General features: G+C 56.0%; 1 protein-coding gene across 1 annotated transcript in view; it reads right to left on the bottom strand.

Moving 5' to 3' along the window:
• FAM222A (family with sequence similarity 222 member A) overlaps nucleotides 1-15,896 on the bottom strand; it is a 48,310-nt gene extending 32,414 nt beyond the window's left edge. The window contains exon 1 of the mRNA XM_064168610.1: nucleotides 15,793-15,896. The gene's annotated coding sequence lies outside the window, so the exon portion shown is untranslated. The remainder of the gene's footprint in view (nucleotides 1-15,792) is intronic.
• Between the last annotated feature and the right edge of the window lie 4,444 nt (nucleotides 15,897-20,340).

The raw sequence follows: 20,340 nt of genomic DNA, 5'->3' as shown, positions 1-20,340 counted from the left end.
GCCCTGCTCGGGTGCCTTTGGTGATTTTGGTGCCCTGGGGTCCCGGCAGGGTCAGTGCACAGCATGCAGGCAGTAGCTGCCTCGATGTCCATCTCCCCTCTAATTTGTTACTCAGATTTAGACAGGAGATTAGGAAGAAATTCTTAACAGTGAGGGTGAGGAGACACTGGAACAGGTTGCCCAGGAAGGTTGTGGATGCCCTCTCCCTGGAGATATTCAGGCCTTGAGCTGCTCGGTCTAGCGAGAGGTGTCCTTGCCCATGGCAGGGGAGATGAAACTGAATGACCTTCGAGGTCCCTTCCAACCCAAACCATTCCAGGATCCTATTTCTCTACAAACATTGCACAAACCAAATCTCCCCAGCATCAAGCACGGCTTCTCCTGCCTTCCCCAGTGACAGAGCCCTCGGTGGTCCCGTGGTCAGTGTGGCAGCAGCGTGGTGCCCAGCTGCCCGTCCGTGCCCGGCAGCCAGGCGAGCGCCGCTGCCTAATTACAGCCCCTGAGCGCCTGAGCTCTGAAAGAATCTGACGAAGGAATCCAGGGTAGATCGTGCTGCTGAAATTACTATAATCAAAGGCTTTCACAAAGGCTTCAAATGCAACCAATTACCCTGAAAGGCGAGGCAAGAAAGAAAACAAATTAACGTGTTTGCACAGAGCCTCGGCGGCAGCGCACACAGCGCCCCGCGCCGCCCCCTGCCCCAGCCCCGGGGCTTGCTCCCCGGCCCTGCCTCCCACTCCACATCCCTGGCTACCTGCTCCCTACTCCTGCATCCTCCTCCCTATCCCTGTGTACCATCTCCCTACCCCCACACCCTCCTCTCCATCCCTGGATCCCACTCCACACCCCTGTGTACCATCTCCCTACCTCCACATCCTCCTCTCCATCCCTGGATCCCACTCCACACCCCTGTGTACCTGCTCCCTATCCCTGCATCCTCCTCCCCACCCCTGAGTACCACCTCCCTATCCCCACATCCTCCTTTCCATCCCTGGATCCCACTCCACACCCCTGTGTACCTGCTCCCTATCCCTGCATCCTCCTTTCCATCCCTGGATCTCACTCCACATCCCTGTGCACCTGCTCCCTATCCCTACCTTCTCCATTCTGTCCCTGGACCCCACTCCACATCCCTGTGTACCTGCTCCCTACCCCTACATCCTCCTTCCCATCCCTTTGTGCCACTCTCTATCTACACGCACCCACTCCCCACCCCTAAGTACCCACTCAACACCCCTATATTCTGCTCCCCGTCCCTTGATCCTGATCCCTGCATCCTGCTCCCAATCCTGGGTACCAACATCCTACCCCTGAGTACTGTCTTCCTCTCCCCAAGAACCCAGGCACCCATCCCTGCACCCTGTAACTCATCACTGGGTCCCACTTCTAATCCACAGGTACCAATTCCCCATCCCTGGGTACCCACTCCCCCCCCATCCCTACATCCCACTGCTCCCCATCCCTGGACACCAACTCCCCATCCCCACAGCTGCTTCCATCCCCGCACCCTGCTCCATCGCCGCTGCCCCTGCCCGCCTCAGGGTGCAGCTGCACACAAAGGGGCTCTGTGCCTGTCTCCTGCCCCAGCCCTGCCCAACTGGCAGACAAAAGCCCTGCCTGTGCCCATGGCTGAGCTTGGCACAGGCTCAGAGACTTGCCAGGGTAGCCTGGGGAAACCTCCTTCCCTCCTTTTGCAGCGCTGGCTGAGGTCAGGGAGATGTGGGAGTCACATCACCCCACCGACCCTTGGGGAGGTGATTCCCAACCAGCCTCCTACCCTCACCTCATCCTGATGGGGGAAAAAAGGGTGGAAAACAGAAGGGAAACTAAACAAATTAAGGAAAAAAAAAAAAAGCAATCAACTTGATCCTTTCAATATTTAAGGGGAGTCCATCACCCTGAGTCTATTTTGCAACACAAAGCTCTGGAGATTTAAACCCTTCTCACCCGGAGAGCTGGAAATGAATGGTGCTCAGTAATGAGCTGCTTCAGCAGAAAAGATAGATCTTGGAGATTACTGCAGGAATTCTGATAATTGATGTGTACTTTGGTAACGAGGATTAGTCCCCCAGCCGGGTCAAGCAACTCCTGCTCTTCCCCCCACCGCCTTTTCTCCTCAGCTCAACCTGCTTTTGGGGTTCCCTTGTAGGGTAATCAGCTTTATAAGGAGAAAACAACACAGGGAAGGGAGGGAGAACTGCCTGGCTGGTCGTAGAGTCATAGCATGGTAGGGGTTAGAAAGGACGTCTGGAGATGAGCCAGCTCAATCCTCTGCTCAAGCAGGGGCACCCACAGCAGCTTGCCCAGGATCACAATGTCCAGGTGAGTTTGGAAGCTCTCCAAAGAAGGAGACTCAACAACCTCTCTGGGCAGCCTGATTCAGGGCTCCAGCACCCTCACAGCAGAGAATTTCCTCCTCCTGTTCAGATGGAACCTCTCAGGTTCCAGTTTGTCCCTGTCACAGGACACCACTGAAAACAGCCTGGTCCCTTCTTCTTGACACCCACCCTCCAGACGTTTGCAAGCATTCCTAAGATCTCCTCTCCCTAAACTCCTCATCCAAACATCTGCTCTGGCAGGGGGGTTGGACTCGATGATCTCCTTGAGTCCCTTCCAACCCCTAACATCCTGTGATCTTTTCAACCCCTCCAGGCATGGGGACTCCGTTGCCTCTTCCAATCCCTGATGACCCTTTGGATGAATAAATTTTCCCTAATATCCAACCTAAGCCACTCCCGGTGCAACTTGAAGCCATTTCCTCTCATCCTACCACTTGTAACCTGGGAGAAGAGCCTGACCCTCACTCACCTCGCTATGACCTCCTTGAAGGAGCCCTAGAGGAGCCAAAAGGTCTCCCCTCAACCTCCTGAACCAAAAGAAACAAACAACAACAAAAGGGCAGCTACTAAACAGGGAAAAATCAGGCATCTTGTAAGATTTATATACTCATTTCCCAAAGCTCTGCTTCCCCCTTCCCTCCTTCCCCAGGAGTGAGCTGCTGAACGTTGAGTAATTAAAAGGAGCAGAGAGTTTCCCTCAGATGTTTAGAGCCAGGGCACCAAAACCCTACAAGCTGGGATGGCAAACGCTGCCAGGAGCTGCTGAGAGCGTGAGGAGCTGGCTGCTCCCCCCCGCCCCCCCCCCCCCAAGGCTGATTGGCATTAATTGTGCACGTTGGCAAAGCAGAAGGGGAAGCCTGACAGGAGCTGCGAGCCAACATTGCCTTCTAATAGTCTTAATGATTACGACGAGAGCTGATGATCATTGCGGGGTGGGAAGGAGGCTGCAGAGCAGCGGCTCTGCGGCTGCTCCCGGTGGGGAGGAGGAGAGCTGGGCTGGCCCCAGCGCTGGTCCAGGATGGCATGAGCCTGGCTGGCCTCCTCTCGGTCTCAGGATGATGAGAACCAAGCTGTCCTCATTCCTGGCCCAGAATGAGGACAGCTGGGCTGTCACCATCCCAGTCCTAAAAAGACAAGTGCCAGCTTGTCCCCATCCCAGTCCTAAAAGGACAAGAGCCAGGATGCCCCCATCCCAGTCCTAAAAGGACAAGAGCCAGAATGCCCCCATCCCAGTCCTAAAGGGACAAGAGCCAGAATGCCCCCATCCCAGTCCCAAAACGACAAGAGCCAGAATGCCCCCATCCCAGTCCTAAAGGGACAAGATCCAGGCTGTCCCCATCCCAGTCCCAAAAGGACAAGAGCCAGAATGCCCCCATCCCAGTCCCAAAAGGACAAGAGCCAGGATGCCCCCATCCCAGTCCTAAAGGGACAAGATCCAGGCTGTCCCCATCCCAGTCCCAGGACCACAGAAGCAAGGCTCTCCCCATCTCAGCCCTAAGATGACAAGGGCTGGGCTGACCTCATCCCTACCCCCGAATGCCAAGAGCTAGGCTGTCCCCACCCCTCTGTCCTGCCCCTGCCAAGGGGAGATGCTCCCCAAGATGGACTGGGAAAGGCCTCAAGTGTCCCCATGTGGCCAGGGCATCCCACAGCATGGGACAGTGTCCATAAACTTGTCAAACTGTCTGGCAAGGGGACAGGAAGGACAAGGGAGGGGACAGCAGCCTCCTATCCCATCCCCTGGCTCTACCCTATGAAAGAGGGATAGCTGCAGAGGTGGGGACACTGAGAGGGAGACTGTCCCCCCCATCCTGAGACCCTTCTGTCTTCCCCAGGGATGCCCCACACTGGGCACTCTCAGGGAAGTACTGAGCCATTCTGCTCCCGTAGCTGCCCTTAATGCCACCAGCTCCAAACTCAGCAGGTCCCCACCAGCTCCTAGAGCCACATCTTAGCTGGGGGCCCCTGGGAGGGAACTGGGGGTGCTGGGAGAAGGGGAGCAGCCTGGAACTAACCCACATGAAGAGCAGAAACCCCCTTAATCAGATCTGAGTTTTCTAGACTTCCTCCAAGCCTGGATTTTTGAGCATCTTTGAGCTTCACCAGGGGCTGGTGGTGGAGGTGGGGGTGCTGGGGACCAGGACAGGATGCTCTGATGGCAGGAGAGCCACAGGCAGACAGACACAAGAACCCTGCAGAGCCTCAGCCCAGCCAGGTCTACACAGGAGGAAAAATCAATGGCTATCGATTGGCCACGGAATGGGGACGCGGCGCTGGCAGGCAGCTGGCACCCAGCCGGAGCCGCGCAGAGAGCGTGGCTGGGGTCACCTCCCTCGGGGCATGGCTGGGGTCACCTCCCTCGGGGCATGGCTGGGGTCACCTCCCTCGGGGCATGGCTGGGGTCATCCCGCTGGGGACAAGGCTGGGGTCACCTCGCTGGGGACTGGCATGCCCATGGGAGTATACAGCTGGGGTCACTCTGCTGGGGACTGGTGTGCCCACAGGGGTACCTGGCTGGGGTCACTCTGCTGGGGACTGGTGTGCCCACAGGGATATCTGTCTGGGGTCACTCTGCTGGGGACTGGTGTGCCCACAGGGGTACCTGGCTGGGGTCACTCTGCTGGAGACTGGTGTGCCCACGGGGGTACCTGGCTGGGGTCACTCTGCTGGGGACTGGTGTGCCCACAGGGATATCTGGCTGGGGTCACTCTGCTGGAGACTGGTGTGCCCACAGGGGTACCTGGCTGGGGTCACTCTGCTGGGGACTGGTGTGCCCACGGGGGTATGTGGCTGGGGTCACCTCTTGGAAATCAGGAAGGAACACACCTAGGGACCAGTGCCACCTGGAACACAGCTGAAGCTCACCTCACTGGGGACCAGCATGCCTGCTGGGGGACACAGCCCGGGGGTGGGAGTCACCTCACTGGAGACCAGTGTGCCCAGAGGGGATACAGTTAGGTTCATCTAGCTAGAGACCAGTGTGCCCAACGGGGCACATGGCTCAGGGCACAGCTGGCAGCCCTGACAGCCACCCCACATGCCCCAAGTCCCTCTGAGCAGGGAGCAAAGCTGCCAGTCCACGTGCTGTAAACCCTCTCAGCAGCTGATGGGACACAGCCACGCTGTGTGGGTGGCCCTTGTGCGTGTCCTCACCAGGACACGGCCCCTGCAGCACAGCCTGCCAGGACAGCCAGCCCCGGCCCAGGCTGCTTTGGCTTCCTATGGCTTTTCATCACCTGCCTTGGCCAAGGCAGCACCACCCACTTCTGGGCTTTCTGAGCTCGCTCTTCATTATCCCCCCCTTGATGAAATGAATTCAAGACTGGTTTCTTCTCATCCTTCCCCACCCCTTCCCAAAAAGAAGCCCGTGAAGAAGAGCTATAAACCCAGCTTGTTATCTCACCTAGTGAGGCTCAGGCTGGATGTTACTGCTAATTGGGTAGAACATCCTTGTCTTGTTCTGCTCTCTGAAGCTAAATCAAGAAAGCACCACTGCTGCGAACTAATTATATCTCTGGACTGCAGACTCCAGCTTGTCTTGCCCTTTAGTGAGTTAAAAAATGGTCCCTAACCTTCATCTCTCATCCTCCCAAGCATTAGGGCTGCTGGAAAGCCACCACTTCCACCCACATGCTGGTCTAGCTGAGAAAGATGGAATGAGGCTGGATAAAGGCTTTGTGCTGCTCCAGGACACAGCCTCGAGGTGCCCACCCTTGTCACACCCTGTGGCACCAGTGCACAAAGGCCACCACAGATCACAGAATCAAGCAGGTTGGAAGAGACCTCCAAGCTCATCCAATCCAACCTAGCACCCAGCCCTAGCCAATCAACCAGACCATGGCACTAAGTGTCTCATCCAGGCTTTGCTTGAACACCTCCAGGGATGGTGACTCCTCCATCACATGCAGCTCAGAGGCTTTCTGTGCTGCCCAGAGACTGGTCAGTGTTGCCTTTCCACTGGGTAGTTCTAACTGCTTAGGCTGTGGACCCTTGGCACCATTCCACTGGCAGATGCGAGCACCTGGGTTGTGTGTGCATGAACCAGTGAGAGTGGATGCTTCTCTAGTCCATCCATGGATCAAAGAATCATGGACTTGTTTTGGTTGGAAAAGGCCTTTCAGATCATCAGGTCCAACCAGCAACCCAACAGCACCATGGCCATTAAACCACATTTCAAATTGCCAGTCTCTAACTCTCCTGAGCCTGGTGCTAAATCATAGCCCTCAGCACCACGTCTCTGTGTCTTTTCAGCTCCCAGTCCAGGATGGGGTCTCAGCACTGGTGCCCACCTCTGAATCCCCCACGGAAGCAAGGACAGTGTGGCCACCTGGCTGCATCACTCCAGGTGGCTATGGAAATGCTCTGGTTACTGGAGCAGCATGGGCTGATTGCTGCTGCCCTGGAACAGATCTCAGCAGCAGAAGCAGCAGGTCATTGCCCAGGGAGGTGGTGGAGTCCCCATCACTGGAGGTGTTCAAGAACCATCTGGATGTGGTTTAGTGGCCATGGTGGTGTTGGGTTGATGACCTTAGAGGGCTTTTCCAATCCAAATGATTCCATGATTCCACCAGGACAAGAGAGGAGATCCAGATCTCCAAAGAGCACTGGCACAGGCAATAGGAGTTTGACACACTGCAGACACACAGGCCAAAATCACAGAGTCAACCAGGTTGGAAAAGAACCTCTGAGATCATCGAGTCCAACCTATCACCTAACCCTTCTAATTAACTAACCCATGGCACTAAGTGCCTCATCCAGCCTCCTCTTAAACACCTCCAGGGATGGGGACTCCACCACCCCCCAGGCAGCCCATTGCAGTGCCAATCACTCTTGCTGTGAAGAACTCCCTAGCATCCACCCTAAACCTGCCCTGGCACATCTTCAGGCTGTGTCCTCTTGTTCTGTACCTGACAGCAGAGCCCAACCCCACCTGGCTACAGCCTCCCTTCAGGTAGTTGTAGACAGCAATGAGCTCTGCCCTGAGCCTCCTCTTCTGCAGGCTGCACACCCCCAGCTCTCTCAGCCTCTCCTCACAGGGCTGTGCTCCAGCCCCCTCACCAGCCCTGCTGCCTTTCTCTGAGCACGTTCAAGCACCTCAACATCTTTCTTAAACTGAGGGGCCCAGATCTGGACACAGCTCTCAAGGTATGGCTTAACCAGCACTGAGTACAGGGGCAGGAGGACCTCCCTGGTCCTGTTTGTCACATTATCAATCAATCAATCAATCCCATCCCATCCTGATGCCACCTTTCCAGCAACAGCCTTGAGAGGTGAGAAATTCAAGCCAAAATACAAAGCTGTGGGTGTAAAAAAGGAGGAACAACATCACCAAGCACCGAGGCCACCTCCATCCCCCTTCCTCACGTGGGGGGACAGACCCGTGCAGGTGGCGTTCCTTCCCAAAGGGAAAGTCGAGCTTCAGTTCTCCCTGCAAGCTAAGAGCATCCCTTAGAAAAAATGGAAAGGGAAAGAGAAAAAAAAAAAAAAGAGGATACTTCCCTGACTATTAATTAACCTGAACCACTTAAAACTGCCTTCAATTTGTCAGCTTTAACTGCCAGCTCTCGGCGGTAAATCAAGCGGCGCGTGCAGACGGAGCTGCGCCTGCGAGGAGGCAGCGGCCAAAGGCAGCGAGTGGGGCACCCTGTGCCATGCTCCCCATCCCATCCCTTTGGGATGCACCAGCCTTGATATCCATCCGTGTTTGGCTGAGGTATCAAAAAGGGGATGGGCAGGCAGGAGGGTTGCAGAGCATCCCGAACTGCTGCCTTCCCCCCACCGCGGTGTCTCTCGTTGTTCATCTGGGGTTGGATTGGCGAGCAGTGGGAATGTTTATCTCCAGGTGGCAAATCTCCCTGCTGCAGGGTATTAAGGCTTTATTAGTGTGTGGTTCCCAGCTAAGCCAGCATGCAGACAGAGCTGTGGGACTGGGTTTAGTTGGAAGATCAGTGAGTCCAACCAGCAACCCAACCCCGCCATGGCCAGCAAACCGTGTCCCTCACCACCGCGTCCCTGTGGGCTTTGAACACCTCCAGGGATGGGGACACCAACACCTCCCCAAGCAACCTGTCCCAATCCCTGAACACAGAGAAATGTTTCCTCTTTGCCAACCTAACCCTCCCCTGGCACAATTTCAGGCCATTTTCTCTCCTTCTGTCACCTGATACTAGGGAGAAGAGACCAATCCCACCTCACTGCAACCTCCTTTCACGGAGCTGTAGAGAGCAATAAGGTCTCCTCTTAGCCTCCTCTTCTCCAGACTAAACAACCTCAATCCCCTCAGCCACTCCTCACCAGACCTTAGATGACCTACAAGAGGCAAAGAGCACCTAGGAGAGGAGAAACCCCAACCACAGGGCGTGCCTCCCTTCACAGGAACAAATCCAGGGCTGCACACCCCAGTCCTAGCCGTGTACCCCCACAAAAACCCCCTCCTCACTCCGAGCCAGTCCCTCCAAACCATCTGCCCACCCTGGGGCTGTGCATCCCCTCCCTCTGCCCCCTCACCCCCCCATCACACGGGCTCTTGGGTTTGGGTTAAAACGCTGCTGCATTTTGTCTTTTAGCAGAGAGAGGAGTCCCAGGGGCTATAAAAATTCCCAGCAGGCTCCCGTCAGTCTCAGGTCATTAACTTTCTTTCATTGGGAGTTTGTTTACAGCCAGCCATAAATAGCAGTGCCCTCGCCCGCGCCGCGCACCAGCCGGGAGAGGATGGTGCTGCCCGCTCAGCAGGGCACAGCACCCTAGGGTATGGGGTCCTGGCCATAAGGGTCTGGCACCCCTCCATCAGATCTGCTTTTCCCATGTCCTGTGTTTCCCCAGCGTCCTGGCACCACAGTCAGCATGGCACTGTGCCACTCGTGGTGCCACCCACGGTGCCACTCGCCAGGCAACCACCCCGGCACTGCAAATTGGTGGGGGCACCTCGTGTGCTTGGATGTGCTTGCAGCTCAGATGTGGCCTTTCCCACACGAGGAGGAAGAGGAGGAAGGCAGCTGACTTGAGGTGCCCCTGTGAGTAACCTGCCCTCAGGACCTGCCCTCCTACCTTCCTCACCCAGCTCAGCACCTGCTGCAGAAGTAGCTCAGCCCTGTGGTGAGCACCAACCTCCTGTCAGGACCTCTGACACTGAGATGTCCCAGTGCCAGCACATGGAGGGCCAGGAGGGATCCCAAACACCCTTCATCTCATCACAACCACCTCCAACTTCTGCCCCTTCCCTGGCAGCAAAGCTGAGCCCGTAACTGGCATGGTGCTGCCAAGCTGCTTTGAATACCAGGGCTCCTCCAAGCCCCAGCACACTCAGGAGCACCCACATCCCACTGCCCACAGCACTGCTGGTGCCTCTAGCACCATGAGCACAACCCAAACCCCATTAACACCTCAGCAAGCTCTGGTGTGCCCAGGCAGGCTGTGGTGTTGCCCATCAGTGGCCAGGGATGACAGAGGGACCACAGGTGAGCAGGAGCTTTATCTGCTGTAAGCAAACACGATGGCTGCACCAGAGCCCTGTGAACCCACCAGCTGCAGCTCTAATGAAGGATCACATGGCTGTGAGCACTCAGCCAGAGCACTAGGCACCAGTTAAAGATTTACCCCAGTGAAGCACCCAGCACCCTCTGTGTGCAGGAAACCACATCTCCAGGCTCCTTGCTGCTGGCACAGTCAGGTCCAGACCAGCACCACCAACCCCATGCTGGCAAGGGTGCACTAAAAATCCCAGTTCCTCAACACCTGCTGGAAAACTCTCTATTTTCAACCATCTGCTTGGGCTGAGATAAAGGTGTTTAGTTTGGAGAAGAGGAGGCTGAGAACCTTCTGGCTCTCTGCAATTCCCTGAAAGGAGGTTGGAGCCAGGTGAGGATTGGCTTCTTCTCCAAGTAACAAGCAGTAGGTTGACAGGAAATAGCCTCAGGTTGCACCAGGAGAGGGTTAGGTTGGATATTAGGAAAAATTTCTCTCCTGCAAGCATGGTCAGGCATAGGAAGAGGCTGTCTAAGGCTATATTGGAGACTCCATCCCTGGAGGGGCTTCAAGATGTGCTGAGGGCCATGGTGGTGTTGAGTTGTTGGTTGGACCTGATGATCTTAGAGATGTTTTCCAACCTTAATGATTCTATGCACAGGGATTTCTGGTGAGTTCATCCTAAGTAGATGGGGACATGGTCTGGCAGTCATGGAGGTGTTGGGTAGAAGGTTGGACTTGATGATCTTAGAAGTCTTTTCCAACTTGAAACAATTCTGTAATTCTATGTGAAGAAGAACTCACCAAAAATCCCAGTGTATGTTTGTGTGTCCCAACATCCAATTTGGGAATCTCTCTATTTTTAATCCATTTATTTGGGAGGAAGAAGAACTGACTAAAATTCCCAGTGTGTGTGTGTGTCCCAACATCCAATTTGGGAATCTCTCTATTTTTAATCCATCTACTTGGGAGGAAGAGGAACTCACCAAAAATCCCTCTGTGTGTGTGTGTCCCAACATCCAATTTGGGAATCTCTCTATTTTTAATCCATTTCTTTGGGAGGAAGAGGAACTCACCAAAAATTCCTCTGTGTCTGTGTGTCCCCCAACATTTAATTTGGGAATCTCTCTATTTTTAATCCATTTATTTGGGAGGAAGAAGAACTGACTAAAATTCCCAGTGTGTGTGTGTGTCCCAACATCCAATTTGGGAATCTCTCTATTTTTAATCCATTTCTTTGGGAGGAAGAGGAACTCACCAAAAATTCCTCTGTGTCTGTGTGTCCCCCAACATTTAATTTGGGAATCTCTCTATTTTTAATCCATCAACTTGGGAGGAAGAGGAACTCACCAACCTTTAACCACCACCACCACCATCTCATTCCCAAACATCTACTGCAGATCTCTTGTGACAAAGAACATCCAGCTGCAAATCTGCTCCCAACCCATCTACTTGGGAGGAAGAGCAACTCACCAACCCCCCACCACTACCTCGTTCCCAAACATCTACTGTAAATCTCTTGTGACAAAGAGGACCTCCCTAAAACCCTCAACATCCAACTACAGATCTTCACACAGTATCACAGTATTATTAGGATTGGAAGAGACCTCACAGATCATCAAGTCCAACCCTTTAGCACAGAGTTCAAGGCCAGAGCATGGCACCAAGTGCCACGTCCAATCCTGCCTTGAACAGCCCCAGGGACGGCGACTCCACCACCTCCCCGGGCAGCCCATTCCAGTGTCCAATGACTCTCTCAGTGAAGAACTTTCTCTTCACCTCCAGCCTAATCCATCTACTTGGGAGGAAGAGGAACCTTTAACCACCACCACCACCTCATTCCCAAACATCTACTGGAAATCTCTTGTGACAGAGGACCTCCCTAAACCCCTCAACATCCAACTGCAAATCTGCTCCCAACCCATCTACTTGGGAGGAAGAGGAACTCACCAACCCTCCACCACCACCTCGTTCCCAAGCATCTACTGCAAATCCCTTGTGACAAAGAGGACCTCCCTAAAACCCTCAACATCCAACTGCAAATCTTCCAACCCATCTACTTGAGACGAATAAGAACTCACCAAAAATCCCAATGTTATCCTTTTCCCCCTCATCCCCTCTTTTCTTCCCCCCTCCCCCCCCCCCCCAAAAATAACCATCTAGCTGGAAATCTCTGCATTTCCAAGCCATCCACACTTGGCACAACCTGTAATCAGAGCAACACAAATAGCCCCTGCTTCCCATGTAAATTAAAAAACACCCATTAGGCAGATTTCAAAAGATGTCAGTAGGCTGATAATTATACACGACATCCTTCCGAGATAAAAGCGATTACCGGGGATGCAAATCACTTAGCAACCAATCAGTGCCCCCAGAGTGCAAAGCACTGACCAGCCCCATCCATTTTCGCCTCGTCCTTTTATTCCCTGCACCGAGCAAATACAAACACAGATAAAGAGAGGCACAATAGCTCTTGACACGCAAATAGGTTAACATAATAAAGCCAGCTTTAGCCGGCTCACTCGAGGGAGAAAAGCAATTCTCAGGCAAGCAGGAGGTAATAAAACAGGGCTTTTGTGTTCCTGGCTCCCATTCTCACCCCTGCGCCAGCTTTGCTGCATTAGCTGATAGGCATCGCGCTTTGATTGAATTACCTTTCATGAATATTAGCTTTTTTTTCCCCCCTCCTTTCCTTCTCTTTTTGAGGAATGCGCAGGCAGAAGAGAAAGAAAAAGAAGAAATGTCCTCTTTTTTTTTTCCTTCTTGCCTGCATGCGCCCGCTGCAGACGGACATGAGGTGGCACAGATGCTGGAGGGGTGAACGAAGGGGAGTCCCAGCAGGTGCAGCCCCCCAGCTCACCCCACCAGCTGCCAGCTTTAGAGGGGATGGGGGTAGGGTGGGTCACTGCGCATGGACACCCCTGTCTGAGGAGCAGACATCACCAAAGGATCTCATCCTGGCTGGAGAGGATGTCCTGCTCTGAGCCTAAAAGGAGCCATAAGGATCTGGCTGCCGACCACCCTCTCCTGCCCCATCAACTCTGGTACCACCATGCTCTGGGTGGGACCTGAATCCTTGGCCTTGGTACCCACATCCCTGCACCTTTTACTCACACCCCTGTGCTCTGTACCCGACATCCCCTTCTTTAGGTACTCACATCCCTACCATCAGTACCTGTATCCCTGCTCTTGGTACCCACATCCTTGCTCTTCGTATCCATATTCCTCCTCTCAGTACTCACATCCCTACCCTTGGTACTATTCCTGCCCCTGGTACCGCATCCCTGTCCTGACTACCCTCATCCCTGTCCATAAGACCCCACTAATGAGGATAAGTTGACTCCCACCAAATATCAACCAGGCCAAGGCTCTCTGTGCTGCAGGTGGTCCAGGAGAAGATGAGTGAGGGCAGAGGGGCTGCCCATCTTCACTACAGATTTTTCCCAGTCCAGGCCACCCAGAAAAGCCACTTGAGGCAAAACTGAACTCTGCTGCCTGGCAGGGATGCAAACGCCCGGCACTAATCTGGCAGGCACGGCGGGGAGTCAGGGGGCAGCTCGGGGACGGCGGAGGGCACAGGGAGCTCTGGCCGATACAGACCACCACTGTGGGGTCATGGGACACGGGAGACCCTCAGTCCCAGCCAGAGCCCTTCAACAGGCAGGGCAGAAGCCCACCATTAAAACACAGCACCAGGAGGGAGCAGGCTCCTCCGCAGCCTGCCTGGGGATGGCCCTGTGTATCAGGATCAGACCAACCAGTGACCAGAGGAGATAAAAAAATGAGGTGACTCTGCCTGGAGGGGCTTTTGTGCCCTTGGAGACAGCCCAGAAGCAGCCAGCCCATCTCCTCCCATCCTCCAGCCTGAGGATGATCATTCACACCAAGTTCGTGCAATGTTTCATGACCTGCTCAGCTGAAACGGGGCCCAGCTCACAGCCGGCGCTGCTCCAGCACAGCGAAGGAGCCCTGCTGGCACCAACCCCCTCAGCCGGCAGCAAAGCCATTCCTAAAGGCAGGAAAACAAGGCAAGACTCCCGCAGACAGGGAATGGCTTTCTCTTTCCCTGCTCTACAGACAAGGTCAGGAGAAGGAAGTGTGGTGAGAGCTTCCTTCTCCTTCCACTTCCACACCCCAGCACCTGGAAAGCCGCTCCTGAAAGTTTTATGGATCCTGGATGAGAAAAGACCCTCCAGAGGGGCTGAGTATCCTCTGCCAGGGATGCTTTCCCCCTCCATCCTCACAAGCAGAGCACACGTGCATAGGTTTCACCATCCGAGGTCCCACCGGAGCAGCAAAGCCCATCCGGACCAGCCAGCAGAGGCACGTGCCTGGCACACCAGACAGCAAAACCCCACCACAAGGGCATGAGAAGCTATAATCCTGCCCAACCCCACGAAATCGTCCCGAGCAAGACGTGGGACACTCCTTATAACTCGCAGAATTGTTTTGTTTGGAAAAGCCCTCCAGGATCACGAAGTCACCCTAAGAGCAACGGTGGCAAATCAAAGCACGGGCCCCCGGGTGCCATGTCCACACGTTTCTTGACCACCTCTAGGGACGTGACACTGAGAGGGGGGCCACGCTGTTGTGCTCCCACATCTGCACGGCCACACAACCTCCCGCACTCTGCCCTCCACAAAACCCACGCTGCCCACCCAGGCATGCTGCCCGCAAGCTCTGAAGAGCAGCATCCCTGGCAGGAGGATGCACACACAGACATCTCCACCCCTATAGATACCAGCTCCCTACTACCGAGGTTATCTATGCCCCGGCAGCCAGAGCCAGCCAAACTACCCTTGCCCCATGCCAAGCAAATCCATCCCTTGGAAAACAAGGAGTGTGGCTGTCAAAACTTTGCCTCCTTTGGCCATGAACCGACAGTGCCAGTCCGTGCTGCCGTCTCTCCCCGCCCCGGCGCAGCCGTGCCCTGCAGCGAGCGGTGCCGAGCTGCCGCCGGCTCACGGCGGCCAGGCCCTGCCTTCTCCAGCCATTAAATTCCCACGATGTCACAGCTCTTCCCAGAGCTGGATCTGGATGCTGGGGCCGAGCTGTTAACCGCCGGCACCGGGAACACCTCGCTTTGCGTTGGGAACCGAGCCGGAGCAGCGGCACAGCTTCAGTGGATGCCCAGCCATGCTCCTGGTTCTTGGGGACCATGATGCCTTGTCCCTGGCGAATCCTATTCCCAGCATTGATGGTCCAGAAGATGCCAGAGGGATGCCAGACGGATGCAGCGGAGATGGTTTCGGGAGATGCTTCGCTCGCAGCTCCGCGGCACGGCGGGAGGCAGCCCGGGAGCTGGGTTGGGAAATCAACCATCACAGGGTGGTTCCTCTTCCTCTCCTCTCCTTTGTGACCGGCGGTATCCATACCAGCGCGGGGGCCATGCCGGGGGTCCTGGCTCTGCTACCACCCATTCCGGTAGCCCGTTGTGGGCCGGGGGTTTTCCTCACCGGCTCCTTTTCTTCACTCGGTACCAACACGGAGGAGGAGGGAAAAAAAAAAGCCCATTTTTCTTTTTTTTTTTTTCCCCCCGAGAACCTTTCTTTCTTTTATTTTTTTCCCAGGCAAAACGGGGCAGAAAAAGCAGCAGCTCCTGCGGGAAGTGTCTCCGCTTTCTTCGTGGAGGCTCTCGTGGGTGTTTTATTTCCACTCGCGAGTCAGGCGACCAAAAAAAAAGCCATCCAAAAAAAAAAAATTAAAAATAAGAAGGAAAAAGAAAAAAGTTGTTCTTGTTCTTCTCCGGTAGCAACAGCCGAGACAGTTCCCGAGCCGGCGGTGGTGGCTCCATGCCCGCCGTGTCTTTCCCCGCGGCTGCGCGGCCAGGAGAGCCGGGCACTGCCGCCGGGAGAATCGAGAAGCGCCGCAGCGGGGCCCCGGGAGCCGAAGCCCCCCTGGTTTCCCTTACCCACGCCGACAACCCGCACTCACTCCGGTAACACACACACCCCCCTCCCGCCCCCTCCCCCGCCGTCCCCTCGTTTACCGTCAGAGCTGAATCCGGGCCGGCTCCGGCCGCTGTTGTATGGGGCTCACCGGGCCGCCCCCCCCGGGCCGCGCAGCAGCAGCGGCGGCGGCGGCGGCCCCCGCCCGGCCCCGCGCCCCGCCGGCGGCCCGCCCCGCCCCGTGCGCGGCCAGCGTGCGGTGGGGGCTCCCGGTGCTCTCCCCCCGGGGACCCGGGGGCTGGGAGGTGGGGTGGGGGGGTGCGAAAAAAATCAGAAAATGAAACAATTTAAATAAAAATACAAGAAATGGGGGCGGGAGGTGAGGCGGAGCGGGGACCCCCGGGGGGCATCCCACCGTGGCTCCTCCGCTTCCCTTTGTGCGGAGGAGAGATCGGTGTCCGCCGGCCCTTAGCGCGGCGGGGAGGGAGTGGGTGGGGGGGATGGGGGGGGTTGAAGTGCCGCGGCTCAGCGCTCCATGGCGGCGGGGGACGGCCGGGCTCGGTGGTTGGCGGCGGCTGGTGCTGGGTGGCGGGGCCCGGTGGCGGGGCTGGGGCTCGGTGGCGGCGGCCGGGGTTCGGTGGCGGAGTCTCGGCGGCAGGGCCGGTGCCGGGTATCGCGGCCGATGCCGGGTGTCGGTGTCGGGACCGGTGTCTGGGGGAGGCCCCTGGTCGCTGGCTCCCGCCCGGTGCGCGGCTGCGGCGACACTGAGCGGCCCCGCGCGGGGCCCGGCGGCCGCACGCGGCTCGGCCCCGCCCCCGGCGCGTTTCCATGGCGACGCCGCCGCGCGTCCTGCGGGCAGGGGGCGGGGCCGCTCCGCCCTCCTGGCCCCGCCCACATGGCGGGAAAATTACCCAAGCCGCTACGGGTGGGACTGCGCTTCCCAGCGTGCACCGCGACGGGGAGCCCCAGCCAATCGGCGCCGCGCACAGCGCCGCGGGGCGGGATGGGAGTTGTAGTTCCGGCGCTGGGCAGGGGGAAGCCCTTTGAGGTCCCTGGGCAACAGCTTCGGCAGACAGGGGATGGAACCTCGGCTGGAGCTCAGCACTCAGTGACCATCATGGCAATGGCTATGGCCACCACTGAGCTCCCCTGGACTGGCTGCCACTACAGTGACGGCTACAGCCACCCCCGAGCCTCCGTGGGTTGTGTAGTCAGAACTGTCACTGCTGACTCTGCCTTCCCTGAATCCCAGCATGGTAAGGAGTGGAAGGGACCTCTGGAGATCATCTGGACCAACTCCCCTGCTCAAGCAGGGCACCCACAGCAGCTTGCCCAGTACCACAATATCCAGGTGGGGTTGGAATATCTGCAGAGAAGGAGACTCCACAGCCTGTCCTCTGGGCAGCCTGCTCCAGGGCTCCAGCATCCTCACACCAAAGAAGTTTCTCTTCTTGCTCAGATAGAACCTTCTGAGTTCCAGTTTGTGCCTGTTGCCCCTGGTCCTTTTGCTGGGTACCACCAGTCCCATCCTCTTGCTCCCCACAGGTCCTTTAGCTCTTGCTGAGCATTGCTCACATCCCCTCTGGGGTTGCTCTTCTCCAGGTTCAACAGCCCCTGGGCTCTCAGCCTTTCCTCCTCACAGAGATGCTCCAGCATCTTTTTAGCCTCCACTGGGCTCTCTCCAGTAGTTCCCTGTCACTCTTGAGCTGGGAAGCCCAGAACTCCAGCTGTAGCTTTCCTAGGACAGAGCAGATCAGGAGGAGAACCTCTTTTGACCTGCTGACCACACATGCCCCACAGGAGACCATTGACTTTTTTTTTGCCACCAGGGCACATTGCTGGCTCACAGGCAACTTACTGTCCACCAGCACTTCCAGATCCTTCTCTGGAACCACTGAGCACTTCCATCTCTCCTCCTGACGTGGTAACTCTTTGACCAAAATGTCAGCCAGCTCTGGAGAAAAACCTGACCCTCAGAGAAGGAGAAAGATTTCCAGGGGATTCAAACTGGGTCATTACTCCCTGCTTTTAAATGCACACTCAAGGCTCTGCTGAAAGCTTTTTTTTTTTGCTCTTTTTGTACCGAGAACTTATTGACTTATCAAGGCTAAAATGCATTCAGCAGGACCCAATAACACAGGGATATCTCCACGATGGGGCTGTCACTCCCGGGTCTGTTTTCATGGCAACAGGGCTCTTTTTTTCCTGCACATTAAACGGTTCAGTTGTGCAAAGTTCAGACGTTACATAAACAGAGAGGTAACAACACCACCACCACACACACACACACACACACACACACTCACAAATCAATGAGCTCATAGGCATGGAAAAAGGAGATAGCATTGATTGGGGCCACCATCGATACTTGGGATCGCTGCCTCCTGCCCCCGCTCGCAGCGCTGCCGTGTTGGCAGCAGGGGATGCAGAGAGATGCTGAAGGACGTGGTGGGAGGATGGTGCCTTCACTCCCTCCCTCCCGAGCTCCTGCCTGTAATTAATATCACCAGCACACAGCCTGGCATGGTGAGGGGGGTCAAGGAGATGCTCAATGATGAGGGCTCAAGGAGGTGCCTAGTGGTGAGGAGTTGAGGAAACATCCAATGGGGAGGAGATGAGGGGATGCCCAATGTTAAAATGATTGAAACATGGACTGGAATGATGAGGGGGTGAGGGGATGCCCAGTGTTAAAATCACTGGAACACAGGCTGGCATGATGAGGGGGCGAGGGGATGCCCAATGGCAAGGGTCCGATGGGATGCCCAGTGTTAAAATCACTGGAATACAGACTGGCATGATGAGGGGATGCCCAGTGTTAAAATGACTGGAGCACAGACTGGCATGATGAGAGGTTAAGGGGTTGTCCAGTGTTAAAATCACTGGAATACAGACTGGCATGATGAGGGGTCAAGGGGATGCCCAGTGTTAAAATCACTGGAATACAGACTGGCATGATGAGGGGTCAAGGGGATGCCCAGTGTTAAAATCACTGGAATACAGACTGGCATGATGAGGGGTCAAGGGGATGCCCAGTGTTAAAATCACTGGAATACAGACTGGCATGATGAGGGGTCAAGGGGATGCCCAGTGTTAAAATCACTGGAATACAGACTGGCATGATGAGGGGTCAAGGGGATGCCCAGTGTTAAAATCACTGGAATACAGACTGGCATGATGAGGGGTCAAGGGAATGCCCAATGGCAAGGGGTCATGGAGGGGCCCGATGGTGAGGGCTCAACAGTGAAGGCTCAAGGGGATGCCCAATGGTGAGGGGTGAAGGAGATGCCCATCCACCAGGCTGGCTGCTAACATCTCAGTGCTTCCCAGGGCCAGTTTTTGGCTATGACCCAGCTCCTCATTCCACAATTCAGGAGGTTTTCCCTATCTCTCAGCCACTTCCAAGCATGGGAGTCTGTGGGGCATCACCTGGATGGGGTCTGGAAAGGTCAGAACAGGGCATGTGGGGGACAAATGTGCTGGCCACCTTGGTGGTGGTGCTGGCACCATGCCATAGTGGCTCCGGCAGCACCAGCCTGTGGGTGCTGGATGCCACGGTGGGGTGCAGGGTGTCAGGGCGAGTGACTTTGATGCTGATGGGAGATGTCAAGCTTCAGGCTTCCCAGTCCAAGGGAAAAGAGAGATCCTGGTGCTAAAAGGCTCGTTAGAGGAGAGACACCAACATCTGCTGGGAAAGCAAATGGAGAGTGGGAAGCAGAGGGAGACAGCCATGGGCAGCCAGGCGTGAAGAAGGAGTAGGAGGAAGGAAGAGGAGGAGGAGGAGGGAGGAAGGCAGGCATGGGGGGTCTTTGCATGCTGCTGCTGTGGTGTGGAGCATCTGCTGTCCCTCACCCTCTACCAATGCATGAGTTCACTCCTGGATCCCAAATTTCACCAGTGTCAGAGCAGAGTTTGTTCACTGGGAAGCCCAAGGAGAGAAACTGGTCCCATATGGCCCCATGATGGGGTCCCCACGGCCAAAAGCACCCTAAGTGCCAAGGCCAGCTGGGAAGAGCCTGAGCCTGGGGGGCACAGAAGGCAGGCAGCTGGTGCAGGCACAGAAAGCTCCCGTTTGGGCAAGGAGCTGTGTCCTGGGAGCATTGTCCTCACTGTCCCCTTAGGTGCCACTGCCGTGGGGGAGAGTGGTTATTTGGGGGCAGCTGCCTTGGGTGCTGCAGGGTCAGGAAGGCAGAAGCTCCACTGCTCTGTGGTTGCCTTTTTATTCCCCCCTCCCACCCCTCCCCAGTTTATTTATAGATTCAACAAATTATTCAGCTGAAACAAATCTCCATCTCGGTCAGGTCCTGGGGCCGGCAGCTGCCTGCATTAGCTCCCATACATCAGGCTGAGGGATTTGTACAGCAGCAGCCTACCACAGCCAACCCAACATCTGCAAGGCTGCAGGAGCAAGAGGTTTGCCAGGGCAGGGTGGCAGACCCCAAGGTGCAGGCAGCGGCACAACCACCACCCTAAGAGCGAGCCAGGACTAACCATTCCGGGCGAGGGGACAAGCGTGCGGTGCTCGGGCTGGTGTAGCCGAGGTGTAAGGATCTGGGGTGCCCCCTGTCCCTTCCTGTACACTCCCAGTCCCCTCGGTAGTGGTGCTGGGAGCGACTGCTCACTGTCAGTCTGAGTCTATTTTTATTCCCTGC

Source organism: Pogoniulus pusillus, chromosome 30 (genome assembly GCF_015220805.1).
Source record: "Pogoniulus pusillus isolate bPogPus1 chromosome 30, bPogPus1.pri, whole genome shotgun sequence".
In the NCBI taxonomy this organism is placed as follows: Eukaryota; Metazoa; Chordata; class Aves; order Piciformes; family Lybiidae; genus Pogoniulus; species Pogoniulus pusillus.
Note: the sequence above shows the minus strand (reverse complement) of the source record. Positions and strands in the feature narration are given on the sequence as shown.